Genomic DNA, 16,807 nt, shown 5'->3' with positions numbered 1-16,807 from the left:
GCTGCAGGATGGTTCAGATCCAAACTCCCGTTGCTGCGGATGGAGGACAGATACAAATTTCCCAAGCTTTGAGGTATAAAAGGGGCAACTTTCCAACATTGGGGTCAGCTTAATCATCACGGCTTGACTCGGTTTAATCCATTAAACCATGAGATCACCCCTACATAGCTTGAGTTGGCTGAGTCTCTGCACTGATCCCATTTCCTCTGTATACATATCCATTCTTTCACGCTGGCTCCTATTTGACCCCATAATGGGATTAACTCCAATGACACCAATCTGGAATCTAGCTTTAAACTCTGCAGGGTGAGTCTTATTTCGCTGGTTATTCCCACGCGGGATAAAACATGCTTTGGATTACATAATTAGATTTCTCTCTCCCACCTAAATATAAATGATGACACATTAATGATGAGTAGCTCAGTGTTTGTACTTCCTGTTTTATGCAGGCCTGGTTAAGACGCTTCCACTAACATAGCACATAACCTAAACATCATGTTAATCAACAAGTCTTTTTGAGTAATTACAGGGCACATTCATTAATAATGGATCCTGTCAAATGGCCTTCGGTCCTGCGGCGAATAATGCCTTGTCAATGCTATTACTTTTAGCAATAAAGATAAAATAGGTTTACTCCACGCCTTCTCTTTAAACATCATACATTCTCCGTTGTTATAGTTGGACCCACCCATAACTTTTGAAACACAGCTATTAAGAAAGCTTATTATCGAGCTCTTTCCCTCCTTCCATAATAAAATTAACATGGAACTATTGACCTTGGCAGAACAAGAGCCCTTTCACTCCTCTCGGCCTCGTTCTCATGGTGTAACAAGACGTTAGAAAGCAGTTTCATGTCTTTGTCTCTCGTCGTTCCCAGAGCCATTAACAATCAACAATTTCCTTTTTCTTCCTCAACACCCTCATCTCTGGTGTTTTTATTGCAGCCCAGTACAAGGCCCTCTGGATTGTGTTTCTGCAACTGAAATGTGGAGGAAATAAGGCATATGCTTGTTGCTGATTACTTGTGGGGACGCATTGAACTGTTATCCACCACATTTGACCTCATTTATCTGAATCTCCTGGAGGGTTTTTCATGAGGCTGAAAGCGTTTTGTTTCTTCGAAGGAGCTGTGATCTGTAATTTGCTTTGTCATTTTGGATTAAATTTATCCACACATTGAACTTCATGTGCAAATGGATTAAAAAATTCTGCATCACTGCTTGATACTTCTTAGCACACATTTTTCTAGTAACAATCTAATGCTCAATTGGACTTGATTACGCTGATGTTTTGCAGCCATTCTGCGTTGTCCATCTAATTTTAGTCACCATTCCCTCATGCTTGCATGATATTTGCATTAAAATAAAGAAATTGTGCAGGACCCGTATGTACAGGACTGTATGGGACAATGCAGCTAAATTGAGAGATAATCCATTGCAGGGTTTCACAAGTCTTATCTTACGTTGCAACAATGGAAAAGCAAAGATATTGCATAGGAGCTTCACAAAGGGCAGAGTAAGTTGTACTGTGTATCTTAACGCTAAAAATGCAACTATTGAAAATGGAAACTCAAACTCCACTGCCCTGGAAAAGGGTTTAAAGTAAAGCCCCTTGTGAAGTTATATATTTGATGTGCAGGTAGAGCTCGGTGGTGGAGCCCAGAGAACACAGGGATGGTTTCAATCATCGCCCAGCATCAGTCTTTTATCACAGAACTGTATGGAATATATTAAGGAGCTCAGTGGTGCAGCATTAATGTCCGCAGCCATTCATTCACATTTAAAAGGATCAGTGAGAATCTTCTGATGTCAAAGAAAGCTTTTAATACCCCTTTAAGTGTTTAATGGCCTTTTAGGCCGAGCTTATTTTTAGCATCCTTTTGTTTGTATGTAAAGCTGCAAACGTTTGAGGACCAGCATCTGTTGGAGACTTTTATTTGTCTTCACCATTATTTGAACACTTTGATAGATGTTTAGAAAGATAACTGCAGTGAAGATGAGCAAAAATTCACTAAAACGGTCAATGATTGTAAGGAGAACGAGAGAAAAGGATGATATTTCTTTGTTGCTTTGCCTCTATGTGTTACCACTCTCACATACAAGCACACAGCTCTGTAAACCTTTCTTTATATACTGAAAGAATATTGACAATGGTAGCTTTAAGTGTTAAGAATAAATGGAATCTGTTTCAGTGTCGGTATTCTCCACGACTTTTATTACATCCAGCAAGGAGATTATCTGTCCACCCCCTCTGTTCCTTGGTGCTATAGTTTCAACAGGATAACACGAAAACTACTTGACATGTATCCACCAAACCTGGTTGAAGGATAAGACATGAGTTGAGTAAAAACCCATAGAATTTAGGAGTAGATGAGGATAATTTTCACTTTCATTTCATTGCAAGGAAATGTTGTTTTTATGTCATGTTCTAAAATTTCCCAGAAATAGATGTATAGATAGAAAACTGGCCTATAAGGTGACTGGTATCTATGTTTGTATGTAATTTGGTGTGGAGCTGACTTATATTTATTTGTAGAAAGATATATATAAATAAATATAAGTTTTCTACATTTTATCAATGCACAGTATTCGCTTTAAGCTAAATACTGTTGATTTTTTGTTTCATCTTTGCAGACGCGCTGACTTTTAGGGCATAAAAAGTTGTTGATATTTCTTCCATATTTCTTAGTGAACAATGTGTGTTTGACTGCAGAGTGAGCTCCCTGCCTCTCACTGCCCCTCCTCAGTCTGCTGGATGTATCGAGATAATTTTTCCAGTAATATAATTTTCTCATGCAGACTCAGGCCCGTATTTCTTCAGCCGTCTTTCATCTTTATCAGACACAGATTTCCCGAATTGGATCCAGGGTTTACATTTTATGGAGGACAACACAATCATGTGACATGAATATAAAAAGGGTTCTGTATCACGAAGCAGGGTCAACATAAATATGTGGCAGGCGGTGAGTTAAGGCATATATCATTTGGAAACGGGGGGAAACAAGATTACTGCCAAATAAGAAATCTGTGATTGTCTTTCATGAAACCCTGTGATTTCCGTGGCCTTTCTATCAATTCATTTTTCAATTTATCATAATGGAAATTTCTCCTTTTTTTTTGCCCTGAAGACCAAGAGAGGCCAGAGCCGGAAATGTATTGAAGCCAGTAAACAAATTGGATGGTAGAACCCATCCATACTGTGGAGAGGGGGAGGTTTAGGTCGTTTTCCTTTGATAGCAGCAACAGACGAAGCTTACATGTGCCTTGGATGTGCGTCACATTCACTTACATGTGACATATCAGTGATGCCTCTCCATCCCAATCGCTTAGAGTCTGATTCACGCTCATGACACATTTATACAGTGACATGTGGAAAAAGTCCATGGCGGCTAATTCTGATTCAAGGAATAGAGGGAGCTGTGCTAAGGATGTTAAGCATTAAAGAGTTGTCTTTTTCATGGGATTATCTGCGAAGGAGGAAGACAGTATTCAGACGGAGCCGACTGGCAAGGCAAGATCAGCCCTCATCCAAGTAGAACACTTCTTCAGGCATGCTGAACATGCAGACTTAAGTCACATAATCCCTTTCAATATCAGCGGGGATGTCAATACTCTGACATGAATGGATAGAATAGCACGGTTTTGCCGGCTTACTGTTGTTCCCGATCACAGTGTTGTGCAGCGGTTGCTGGCAGGTTGCTATTATTAGCCACTGCAGTGATATAAATGTTACTGTGGATCCGCTGACGCTGTGATGACAAAACATATTTGAACCGTTGGTGAAATGCTCTCCGTCCAATAAAATATCATCAGGAGTATTCCAGGTTTATTCGTTGCACCCCAACACAGCGGCAGTAACGGAGGCCTGCAGATATTGAAGTAAATAATTGAGCACACAAAGCAAACACTGACGCACATCTCAGGGGATGAACAAACAATGGCACACACTGCACGTTCGGTGCCCGAGTTCAAATGAGACCGTGGCTGTGGATCACAACAAGGCTTTGCTGGTGTTTTGTGGAAGCACAGTTCTGTCAGCGTGACTGAGCAAGGCTGTCCAACGCAAGCTAACCATGACTGTTTGAGAGCGTCAAACAATGGCCTTTTCACAACAAAGTGGATCCAGGCGAATTGTTGACGTTACACACGCTCGGATGTTGAAAATGGCTTCATCTCTGCGCCTGTGTCGTGCTGCCAAACATCTGAAATCCTATTGTTAACACATTGGAAATGGCCGTCAGGGCAGAACACAACATATCTCTGGCTGTTCTTATTATAACTTCCCAATATATGTGCTGCTGCCGCCTGCTGTTTCTCATTAAAGTTTCATTGTATTTCATCTCATCTCATCTTATAGATTTCGTGACAAGTATAAATATTTCAGTGAAACATCCAGAACCTGAGAACAGGGACATCATGTACCTATGTCTGTTCATTCATTTTGGATATTTGTATGTATATCCAAAGCCAGTAAAAACATCCTCATTGTTCTCTGTATCATTAAAATCTTAAAATGTCCGTCCTTCTCCCTTATCTTCCTCATCAGATCGACTTCAAACGGAGCCAGCTGCGACGTGTTGTGATTGAGTAATTGAGCGAGAACAATGCTCACCACCGACAGACATTTTCATCAGGCATGAAACACAGTTTAAAATAGCAAACAGAAAAGTCATTGTAATTGCAATCTGAATCGAACTTCAGATTTTAATATAGTTTTGTGTGATTTTTCTGATAGTTTGGAAAATGGAAGCTTGACATCATCTTTAATTTCATTAGATAGCTGGTTATAAGCTGTGGGCCTCTTAGTGACACATTTGGGTTTAACTTTGCTTCTCCAGCAGACTTGAAAGGAAATCTTTTCACTCTCCATTTCCAACCATGACAGGGCAGTCTCTCATCAGACTTCCCCACCAGTGTTTAATTTTCTCCATGTACTGAAACCTTGACTGCGACAAAGCTTCATTTCCAAGCAGGTGCAAATGCAGGTTGCAAAAATGTTAATTCAAATATTTTGGCAGCAAACAAATATCAATGCGCAAAGGAAGGTGAAGAGACGATAGTTTCCTCAAACCGGTGTTTTGAGTTGTTGTTGCCAAGCAGACAGAATGATAAAACAATCTTTTAAGAAGGTGCTGAGGTTTTGTTTATGCAGATCATGGTGTGCAGCAGGTTTGTTATTCATTTTAGCAGAAAAGTGTGAAGGCATTGCATCAGACCATTCCTAAGTTTAAGGTGCCAGAGGAATATTTCATGGCTTTAGTTGGTCAGGGCACAAACACGCAATCGGCTCCAGAGTCATCTAAAGTGAATGTTATTAAATGATTGTGGTAGATTCTTACTAATAATACCATGCAGAACTTCAGCTGTTGATAAAACTTGTAGATGTGTGTAGTCGCTGTTATTTAAATCAGTGTTTTTCCCTTACTTAGCTTCACCAAGGTTTTCCATCCTTGTTCATTTGTACGTTTGTACTTTAGTTTTGAAGCAAAATTACGCAAAAACTGCTGGACAGATTTCAACAAAGCTTATTGGAAGGATTGCGTTATGGGTCAAGGAAGAAAAATGTTTTTCTTTAATAGTACTAGATAGTTTTTCAACATTTTGGTAGATTTCATTGATCTTGATGTATAATTCAGTTCCGTTTAAAGGACTGATATTTAAGAGTGTGTGCAATTTGGCGCAGATCAGGTGGATTTTAATGTGGTTTCATTGGGCGACTGTTGGGCATTCACGGAGGTAGATGATGTAGTCAATGAATTGAGTTTCTATCATGCTCCATCAATACCTACATGGATGCGTTCCTCAACTCCTGTTTGGTAAGTTAATATGTGTTAAGTTCCCTGAGCTTCTTGTATGTAGCTGAATGAAGGCAGAGGAGAATAAATACAATTACAGACTCTACACATTGAAAGATTGACATCTCAGGAAACACAAGTTTAATTTAAACTCTATGGCCTTTTCAGAATATTTGCACTGCAGTATAATCATGTTTTGGGTAATGCATTTTGTTTTTGCTCTGGGCCTTTGGCACCTCCTGCACAGGACTTGTTCCAAGACTGGATTCTCCTTGTTCCCCTTCAGGAGACAATCTGACTTTATCTGCCATTACAGAAGCTTATCCCAGCCCAGCCAGCTGATCATTGTGTTTACTGCTCCTTCTCCTTCCATTTCTGTGAAACTGACTGCAAACAAATGCGTAAAATGTAAACTAGTGGGGTGGGATTATGTACTTTTGGCAACCAGATGCTCAATCTGATTGCATGGGATTTGTTTTATACCTTTTGTTTGCAATAATGCTGGAAACCGAACCCAGTATCACAATAATAAAACCCCACGTGTGTCATTTTCAGTGCAAGTATCAGTTCTACTAATGCAAGAACTGAAAGTCTTATCAATGGGATCCATATGAACAAGAAAACATGATTTTGATCCAACCATCTAAACATTTATGTTATTGAAAAGGAAAAGCATAGGTTTTAGAAACTAGCAGAGAACAGCAAAAATAAATGTTAATATGTGGTAAATTAATTCAGTGGTAGTTTCAAACATTAACCTCATAATTCATGACAAATGGCTCTTATCCCACATGATGGTACATTAGTTATTTTTTATAAGGAGAGTGTCAGAGCGGGAGAATTATTTGGTAATATAAAACCAAATGTCATGGTCTCACCCACCTCTAGTCGACACAGAAAAGACGAGTGTATGCAGCAGAAATTTGAAAGGTTGCTGACATGGGATTTTCTTCTCTCTGAGACCTTATCAGTTATGTTCAGTCCTATCAATATGACCATTAAAGCCATCGTAGCCATTAATACAGTCAGTCACCTGTTTATGACTGCATTAATAATAAAAACTCTATTTTCGTTCAGAGATGAGTATCGCTGCACAGACTGAAATATCCTGTCACAACCGTAGACTGTATATATAGATGAACAACATGGCCGCTCTCCAAATGGGAAACCAGGGTGCTGGCTGCAGTATAGGGAATAAACCCCACCTCCTCCATGTCAGTGTAAAGGACATGAACCAAACACTGATATGTAAGTGTTACTTTTTAATTAGTGGTACCCTTTGATAACCTTTATATCTATTCCCCAATCGCGTGCTGTGCACACTCCAAATAACGTCTTCATTGCAGGATGGCAACGTTCATATCCGATGTGCATATCTGTGGATAATGGAAGGAAGTGGAAATGCATCGACCATCTTATACACACACTCTAAAGTCCCTGGGATGTTGCGAACACTGTGCTCTGCTCTGTGAAAGTAGGAAGCAAGAATTTGCAACGTTCAAACGAGCCTTTGCCTCTAACGCACGTGCTCCCGTGCCTACTGATTATTTATGTTGTGCAGGTGAATGTGCTGAGCATGAGGAGGTGTATAAATAGTAATATGGACATCATCAGAGTCTTGGGTCACCAGAGGGATAGGGGAGGGGAAAGAGCTTACTACTAGAGCATCGGATCATGAGCATCAGAGACGATCCTCCCTGACTCATCAAGACCGGGCCGACGCTCTGATCTCTCGCATGCTCCTGTTCTGCTTGGTGGAGGCTCATGGGTAACCCTGACGACCCCTGTGACCACTGGTGCACTACTTTGTTTCGTGCTTATTGCATAATTATTCATATGAGATGACAAGTGCATTATTCTATCACAGTGTTTCCCTTGGTTCACTGACTTATGGGGGACATGTTTTCGGAGGATACAGATATGCAGTGGAAACCCTTTTTTTTATTATTAAAAATAGCTGCATAACCAGACCACTTATTGGAGCGTATATGATTTGATGTTATCCTCTCAGGCAACTTGTACAATTGCTCAGTGTCACCACGGTCAGTGTCTGCACCGCGACAATGTTTCTTTGCTCGCATGTGAGTCACAGCATCCAAGTAATTGTAAATATAAGCAAAACATCCGCGCAATTTCCCCCTCATCTTTTTACACCTCCGCTAGAGCCATTATCTCTGTGTGCTCACGTGTTCCAGCTCTCCGCCGTGCAGCCCACAACACAGGCCTCTGCGATGCCTTGGGTTGTTGCCTTTGTCTGGAGCTCTCTCATCTCTGGAGGTCACATTTGCCGCCCTGAAGGTACTCGGGAGGTAATGGTCAGTGTGCCAACTGTGTGGGCATGCTAAGAGAGCCATATGCTGTCTGTTAAATCTCTCAGCGGAGGCAGCAGAGTAGCAGGGCTGCTCGGTATCTCCTGAAAATCACAACGTGCTGAACATGCACGACGGAGGCGAGTGCTGCAGCGTATAAGAGCAGGTATTTCTCACATCCGCTCCTTTCTTACCTTGTCACTCCTCGTTTCGTATTCCGCACTGATCTCTTCAAGAGCCAGGGATTAAACAGGAGGAATAGCCAGGCTTTTCTCCGGCTCCATAGGCCAGCCTCTGCTCACCATTCACTATTCATCCAACTGGTTAGGTTAATCATGGCCAAATGTCAAATACATGTTCCTTTATTTGATTTTGTATTGGGGCTTTATAATAGCAGTGTGGGTCTCGGCCTCAAAATATTTATTTTTGCCTTGTGGCAAGTCGAGCAGAGAAATAGAGAAGTGGATGTGCTGTGTGCCCAGCATTTTCACACATGGTTCAGACGCTGCTTTAGAGAGCGTTTTCACTCTTCATTAAAAATTCTAGAGGGTGTTTTTCGACTGCGAGGCGATAATGTTTCTATGGACATAGCTGGCCTTGACTCACACACCAGGTTCTGCAAAACACAGGCAGTCACATGTTTCCGTTTGAAAGCTGTTGGATCTGAAAGAAGAAAAAAACCACACTGCAAAATGTGTGTGTGGGGGGGGGGTGTCAAAAGGAACGTCCATTTTGTCACTGTGCTGAGGGATTATCCAAGCCTTCAGTTATCCCAACGCCTGCCTCACCCTGTGTGAAGACGCTCTGAACAAATAGCTGCTTGTCCTTGATGACGGCCACAGGTTTAAAAAGAGAGGAAAAGAAAAACCACCACCCTGACAGCTGCAGTTTAGTGTCTCATGAATCCCAGATCATAAATCATTAAAATATTAAGCTGTAATCTTTAGTCAAATTAAGTGATTATTGCTTGTGTAAATATATATACAACTGAAACTATACATTGAGTATAGTATTCTAATTATCCCAGTCATTTTCCAAACATAACCAGCATGTACTTTCTGCTTCCTGCTTCTCTTGTTTATATACGTTAACATTCATTTTCTTTCAGAAAAACCCAGCGGCTCATATTAACAGTGCACAGCAGTACATAACATAGCTGGTGAGGGCGGACTTAGCTGCAGTATAGGACACAGCGGAATGTATTATTTAGTTAATTATGTGTAATTATAAGCATTAGGTCCACTTGACCTGTGTGAGAGAACCAGGATTTATAATGCACTCACACAAGGCTCCACAGTGAGATAGTAATCATTCAATTGCACACTTATATTCTAATCACTAATCATATCGGTTGTTCTTTCCGTGCTGAGATGATTTTTGAAAATGTAAGTGACCAGAATTTAGTCGAAGAAAAGTTCAAGATACCAGATCATTTCTGTCGCTGCCAAACAAAGCCTGTTGTAGTTCTGTTCTCTTCTGACCTGTGAAACCTCAGAGCTGGACAAACCAGTAGGGTCTGTGTGGGTTTACCTTCCAAGACATTCAGATTGTGGTTAGGCTAATTGGAGACTGAGTGCGAGTGTGAATGGCTGTTTGTCCCTATGTCGGCTCGACCTGTCCACTGTGTACCTTGCCTCCTGCCCATTGTCAGCTGGCTCCAGCCCTCCCCCCTGCAACACTGAAAGGATGAGCACCTTAGATAATGGATGGATGGGTGTGTGTAAGGATGGACGGATGGACGGATGGACGGATGGATGTCCAGGGGGACTTGAGCGTGTTGCAGAGCCGCAGCGTACGGATCAAAGCACTTAGTTCTCCCCGGCCGTGCCGTCACAGATCAGAGAAGCTTGGGTCCATTTATTTCTGTAAGTCTGAAGGAAGTGATATAAGCTCTGTGTAAGTTTTTCACTTGTGTAACTTTGAGTCTTACGGACTTGAATGTCACTGAAGCGTCCCCCCCACCCTTATATTCCTCCGCTCTCTGCAGAGGTGAGTGAAAGCCATAAGTCTTGTTCCCGTTGGGACTCGGTGTGAATGTTGAGGTTAGAGGAGGAGTAAATCATCAACCTACACAGACCTGACACAGAACCTCTGTCTGGAACACTACAATTGTTTGTCAATTTACTGTGAAATTTAGAGGAAATTAATCCGTACAATAATTATTGTTTGATTATAATTTGTGAAATGTGTGTGTAGTCTGACAGGGGATTGTTTCCTGCTTTCTTAAAATGTGAGAACCAGAATTGTTTGTCTTATTTGACAATACAAATGAAATGTATTTGGATTTTTAATGGATGGTTGGATAAAACAAGTAGTTTCAATTTATTTATTATTGCGCCCTGGGAATTTATAAACAGCATGTATCACTATTGTCTTTCAAATAAATGCTTTATTGACTAAATGAGGATTGATGAAAGTAATCATATGGAGATGCGGCCATATATACATTTGATATCAAAGCTGCGAGTTACACATTACAGTAATGCTGATGCATTAGCAGAAGTGAAGATATTCCTGGAGGCAGCTTGTGAGCCTGATGACATCCGATCTTTGAAAGATGTTTAGACACTGGTTATGTTTTCGAGCTTTTACCCTCTGCTCTGCGAGTCACGTGTCCCACTACCAGTGCTTTTCATCAGGAAAACAACAACAGTAAGTAACAATGAAATGTAGAGGAAAAAAAAAATCTCTCTCACAAAGCTAATCACGGTGTCGCTCGGTCGCAATCTGTGTGCGTGCAAGTGAATGCCTCTAATGTATCTGTGTGGGAGTTTGATGAGCAAATGGAGGGGCAGTTAGCATACAGTCACAACATGTGGGTCTGCAGCTAAAGTGGCATGAAAGGCTTGTGTGTGTCTGTGCGCACATTGTGTAATAATCAATTCCAGTGTTGGATCCTTCAGGGGACATGAATATAGGATGGACGCCTCAGTAAAGTGAAGCATGCGTGAAATTGTACTTCTCACATCAGCGTCTTAGGTTTGTCAGAGATCTGGTGATTGGATGTTACATAATGTATTAAACACTGTACAAACTACACATCCTGTCACAGATTCCTCAATAAGACCTTGAAGATTTTGCCTCAACATTTGTGAAATCACCCGCCTGTTAACGGAGTTCTTGTAGATGGGAGGTGAGGCCCAAACAGGAGAAGGGGCAAGTCTCTGCTGGGTGTAATGGACAGCTACTCACTGTTGGAGGTTAAGTTAATGTCAGGGTCTTTTGTCGAGGCTTCGCTTGTTTACACATTGGTAGAAGTCCGAGGTGGGTTTGGTAAATACGCTTTGCTTCGACAAACATCTTGTGCTGCTGTGGCTGGGGCCGATAAAGAGAACGGCAGAGATTCTAATCAAGATTGACGCTTCGACTCACAGAATCCGAACCTCCTCTTTGTTTTTCTTGCTATTTTAAGATATTAATTTGAATTCTTCATCTGCAAAAATTTCAATTAATTGTGATTGCTCAGAGTTTGTCTTTAGCTGTGCACTGGGGAGACGGAGAAGAAATTGTGACTCCCTTGAACAGTTTTAGTCCTTTTACATCACAGCAGCAATTTAAACCACAATGGCACTCAGTGGAGCGCACATCACTGCCAGGGCCCAACAGTCCCCTTAAAGTCAATCAAGCTGCACCAAATTGCACATAGATATCAGTGCTCTAAATATGCAAATTTTTATTTTTTTTTATTAAGATACATCAGTTATTCCCTCGGAAATCCTTAAAAATGTCAAAAACATTTAAAAACAAATCACAATTCTAAATAAGAGATACAAAAAATAACTGGATCCGTGTCAAAATGTAATGATCTCTTTCTTGGCCAATGTCCAATCCTTCCACCAAGCTTTGTAGAAACCCGTCCAGTAGATTTTGCATAATCCTGCTGACAAACAAATAACTGAAGTGACAGAACAGAACCTCCCTGGTTAAGATAAGGAATTCCAGTATTTATTTCTTTGTGTGTGTGTCTTCTGAAGCTGAAAGCTGTTAAACTTTGTTTTTTTGTCACCACAGTCCTGCAGAGTTTAGTTTTGCGCATGTGGGATTGATGCCATGAACCCCAAGTGTGCTTGAAAACACCTGAAGTGCTTGAAAATGCTTTTATTGTGCAGAATTTATATGCGCTCAGCAGGTGAAATCACCAGCGTATAAAGAAAGTCTGTAGATGCTGTTAAATGAGGTTTGTTTATCTGAAGACAGTCAAAGAAATACAGATAGTAGATGTTTCCTTTTTGCCAGAAAAGTGTTTCAAAGGCTCTTCAGTACTTCGTTTTTAAGAGTTTGGAGGACGTTGCGTTTTCTTTGTCTTTCTAAAACTACATGCGCTAGAACAAAGTGTAATAAAGGAATTACAGTGTGTTTTCCTGCTCTTACATGAGCTGCAATTGAAAGCACTGCTAAATAACCAGCAGCCTATACAGTAGCCACCACACAAACGAAGCACATACCTAACTAGCTTATATAAATTTATTGGGTTACATCTTGACCCTAAAAAATAAGCCTCAGTTGTGACCGGTCTATCTACTGTGCTGAATTTCTCCATTGCAGAGAATCTGGTCCTTCATGCTTTCGGATTTTATGCTAACTTTAGCTCTGTCCTCTGTATTGGATTTAAGGGAAGTTTACAGTCCTGCATTGCTTTCCAAAGCATGAAATCAAAGTTTTCGCAGCCCTGTCTGCCACAAGGATCCCAGTCTCGGCTGACATGATGGTTTCTGACAGCCACTGGGGAACGGTCACCTCTCATGAACTGTACTTAACTATATTATATACGATTGACATTGTTTTATACATTTAGATTTGATCCATCCATGGTTTGTTCAGGGATTCACGGCATCCCAATACATCACCATATGTGGTATTTGTCAAAGTTAAATTGAAGTTCCAGCAAAACCTATTATAGTGTTTGTATTGAGACACTTCGCTGTGGACCCAAGTATCGCGCAGTTTTCCCAGTAACCATTCTTGCTGTTTTCTTATTTGCTGCTGTTGTTATTTCCTGGTAATCCTCTATGAGATTTGTTCTGGGGGAGAAAACACAAACATGCTTATGTTGGGTCAACACAATAGACAGGCTGCTTATAAATTTCTTATCATGGGTTCCAGTGTGTTTGTGCTTTTCTGTTTCGGCTGCTCGCTGCTCAGAGAGTATATCTATCCATCTATCATCCATCCATCCTTTATTGGCGATAGAGTAATAATTCAGTACATAACGACAAGTATATAATGCAAGGTTGATTATAACAGTGGCTATGGACAGATTGTTATTTATGCGTATAAATCAGGAAACAATCTACAAAGACGGAAGCAGGTGAAATGATTTTTTTGCCTGAATTTTCTCCTTCTTTAAGTTTCTCCTGGCAGAGAGCTGGCTCTGGGCAGAGAGTAACCGTCCCCCCCCCACTGTAGACATATCAAATCATTTGTATTGAGTCTGAGAGGGAGTCAAAGATTGATCTATAAATTGAACCTTTTTATGATTCTGACAGTATTACAACTGGTGCTGTGTGGCCCCCAATGTTATTTGTGCCTGCACATTAAGGTGTGATCGTTTGCTTCTCTCTGCAGACTGCTCTGAAGTGAACCTCGTGCGGAGAATCCGAAACAACACAGTATTCTGGTGAGTTCCCAAGCCGAAATTAAAACCCTCTTCATATTTACGTAATATACTGCCACACATTATCCACCCAGACTGTGAGCATGAGCAGAAGGTGATGTGGGTAGAGGGAGGAGGCTTTGGTAACGATAAACCAGAAGAAGAAAAAAGATGTGTCCATCCTATGACTGAATCGATCACTCAGTTTTTACCCCACAGGGTGAGAATGCCCGACTGCAGATCCTCACCACGTTAAACACAAAGGCAAACCCACATTATTTCCCTTTCCTCATGCATACATTAAATAAAATGCAGGCAGAGGAATATAGAAAAGTCTCCTCCTCTTTTTCATCTCGTTCTGAAGGTGTCACATGCAGATTGAACCACATGTTCACATACAGAGAGAGAGAGAGAGAGAGAGAGAGAGAGAGAGAGAGAGAGAGTGTCACCGTTAGCTGTCCTCTCGCAGAGGCAGGGTTGGGCTGGTGCCACGGCTGTTTGCCTCATAGCTTGCGCAATGGGAGTCGGCTCCATTATCAGAGCTGCTGCCTCGCCACCCTGCAGCAAACCCAGCATCCTCTGCTCCTGCAGATTTAATTCCTTATCTCAATAGGGAAAACAGCCCCTCTGATGAACAGCAGAAATCACCCTGGGCTGCTGTGAACACGGATTGAGACGACATACGATAGATGGTCTGATAAACTCATGAACGTGCACAGCGCTTTTATACCTCATAGGAATTTGTGGCTGGTCGTAAACAATGATTCAGAAAAATGCAGCTCCCACCATTATACAGCAATCAAACAATTATTTGTGCCATAAGCGCATTTCAAACAATTTGCTGCATCTGTTATTCTTGTCTTCATTTTACCTCTCGCAGATAAATGAAGGCATCACTTGGACTTTTGTTCTGTCACATGAGAAGCTCATCATGAACCGGTGCCACACGTGTTCCGGTTTTGTTGAAAGTCTTACAAAACCCATTATCAGCTCACAGAGAAGCAGCTGGTTATAAATATGATGTAAGCTTTGTACATAACTGTTTTTTTTTCCCACTCTTATTATTCTCTGCCATTTGCTTTATTTTTGATAACCAGCTAAATGTCTCCTTTGCCCCATTTGGTAAGAAGTCAAAATCCGTAATGGAACCGAATGATTTGACGTGTTGTGGCTTTTCCAGCCTCGTACTAACAGCTTCATCAATGTCTCCAAAAGCCACTACAGTGGTAATTGTGTGTCAGCTTTCCCAGGCACTAAAACAAGAGTTATTATGTGAACACAAAGAAGTTACGTAACACGATACACCCTGGCTAAATTAGTTTCCTTGTGCTTTACTCTAATCACCTTGTAGAGCTGTACATACTGGCTCCAGTGCTATCTTATCTGTGGTGTAACACATCGAGAATAACTTATTACAACCATGAATATTTCAAGATCTTTTCTTGTAAGAGTTTAAGCAGCGGCGGAGGAAGATGCTTTACTTATGTAAGCAGAGGGATACTGCAGTATAAAGTACAAGTAAAATGCGTGTTTTAAAAATTGCACAACTATGAGAAAACGTGCACTGTGCTGTATGAAGTGTGACCACTTAGTTGTATTGCTTTATTATTTAATTATGCTTCTGTGAAATAATGATTAAGTATTAGTCGTACACAAAATATTAAGTACTCTCCACTGGTGGTTTTAACTTTTGCTGAAAAGAACTAATCCCTACAAAAAATAAAAAAATAATCCTTTTGAACATTCCTTACAAACAGGCACAGGTACAGTTGTAGTAGAACAGTATGTGTGCTTGTGCACCGACGTGCACGGACGCCATTTCAAAGGGTTTATGACGGACATGAAGAAACGGCAGATGTGGCAGCCAAACGTTGCCGATATTGAAACGGATGGTTTTCAAGTGGCTGGAGTTTACACAATGTGGCAGCGTGAGAAAGACATTGATTTTTCCTGCTTCAAACTATTAGTCCTGCAAGATGCTTCTGTGCACAGGGCGATATGTCTGGCTGTAGTATTGCAAGAGGAAGCAGAAATCTGCCGTATGAGATAGTTTATCAATTGGGGTAGAAATAGAAAGTTAATAATCCATAGTATGAGCAAAAAAACATCTAAGGATTGTGTACTTGCATTTGTTTTAATTTATTTCCACTGAGAGATACATGGAAAAGAGAGACCACGGTTCTTATGTTTTAAAGAAGCCAGCAGGATACTATTAGTGAAGATGAGGCTGTGTTGAATAGCTGGTTGTTAAGATTCTTTGACGCAGATTAATTTAGGTGTTTTCGATTAAGCCTTCAGAACCACAGGCACAGAGAATATTTTTGGTGTGTGAAGTTAAATCAAACACAAGTCGATGACGTGAACATGAGATCATTAATCTTATTTCTTCATATACAAGAAGGGGATTCTGGTCTTTTTCTTGCTGGGAAATTGAGTGCAGGTAATAGGTTTGACAGCTGTGACATTTTAGTACCGGGTCCGGGTGACAGCATTCTTTCATGAGTTGGCCCTGGAAGAGCAGCTTCACATAGAGAGCCTGAACAGAATGGAGGGTAGATAGTTAAAGTGATTGTTGTTTCCATCGTATGTCTGTCTAAGTGGGAACGTGTTTAATTTATATGGAGTTGTTTTAGGTCTGTAAAAAACTGTGTAGAAAGCTCAATAGGAACTGAGCAACACAGAGCAGCAGGAAACAACTGTAGACAAGAAATGTGTGAGAACAGGAAGAAGATTTTAATTTAACACTTTCTCTGTATTCTGAGAGAAAAGTGAAAGGGAAGAAAGGAAGTGATTTTGCACATTCACATGCGCTGACGCTCGTGTTGACAAGTATTTTCATTAGATGTCCTCCTGCTCCAACTAAACAGATGTAACATTAGCGTATTTGTTATTTCTTTTGTGCAGAATCAAAGATGTCAATGCAGATCAGTCAAAACAAATCCCGTCTATCTGTGTGACCCTCTCTTCACAGAAATAACAAGGTAAACAAAAAAAAACTAAAATGCATTTGATGATGGTCGTGTGAGATTGCAGAAGGTAAATAAATAGTTATGTAATTTAATTAGCGCTGCTACTTTGTGATGCTGCTGAAATGCTTATTTAACAGTTCTC

This window comes from Limanda limanda, chromosome 6 (assembly GCF_963576545.1).
Source record: "Limanda limanda chromosome 6, fLimLim1.1, whole genome shotgun sequence".
Lineage (NCBI taxonomy): Eukaryota > Metazoa > Chordata > Actinopteri > Pleuronectiformes > Pleuronectidae > Limanda > Limanda limanda.
Note: the sequence above shows the minus strand (reverse complement) of the source record.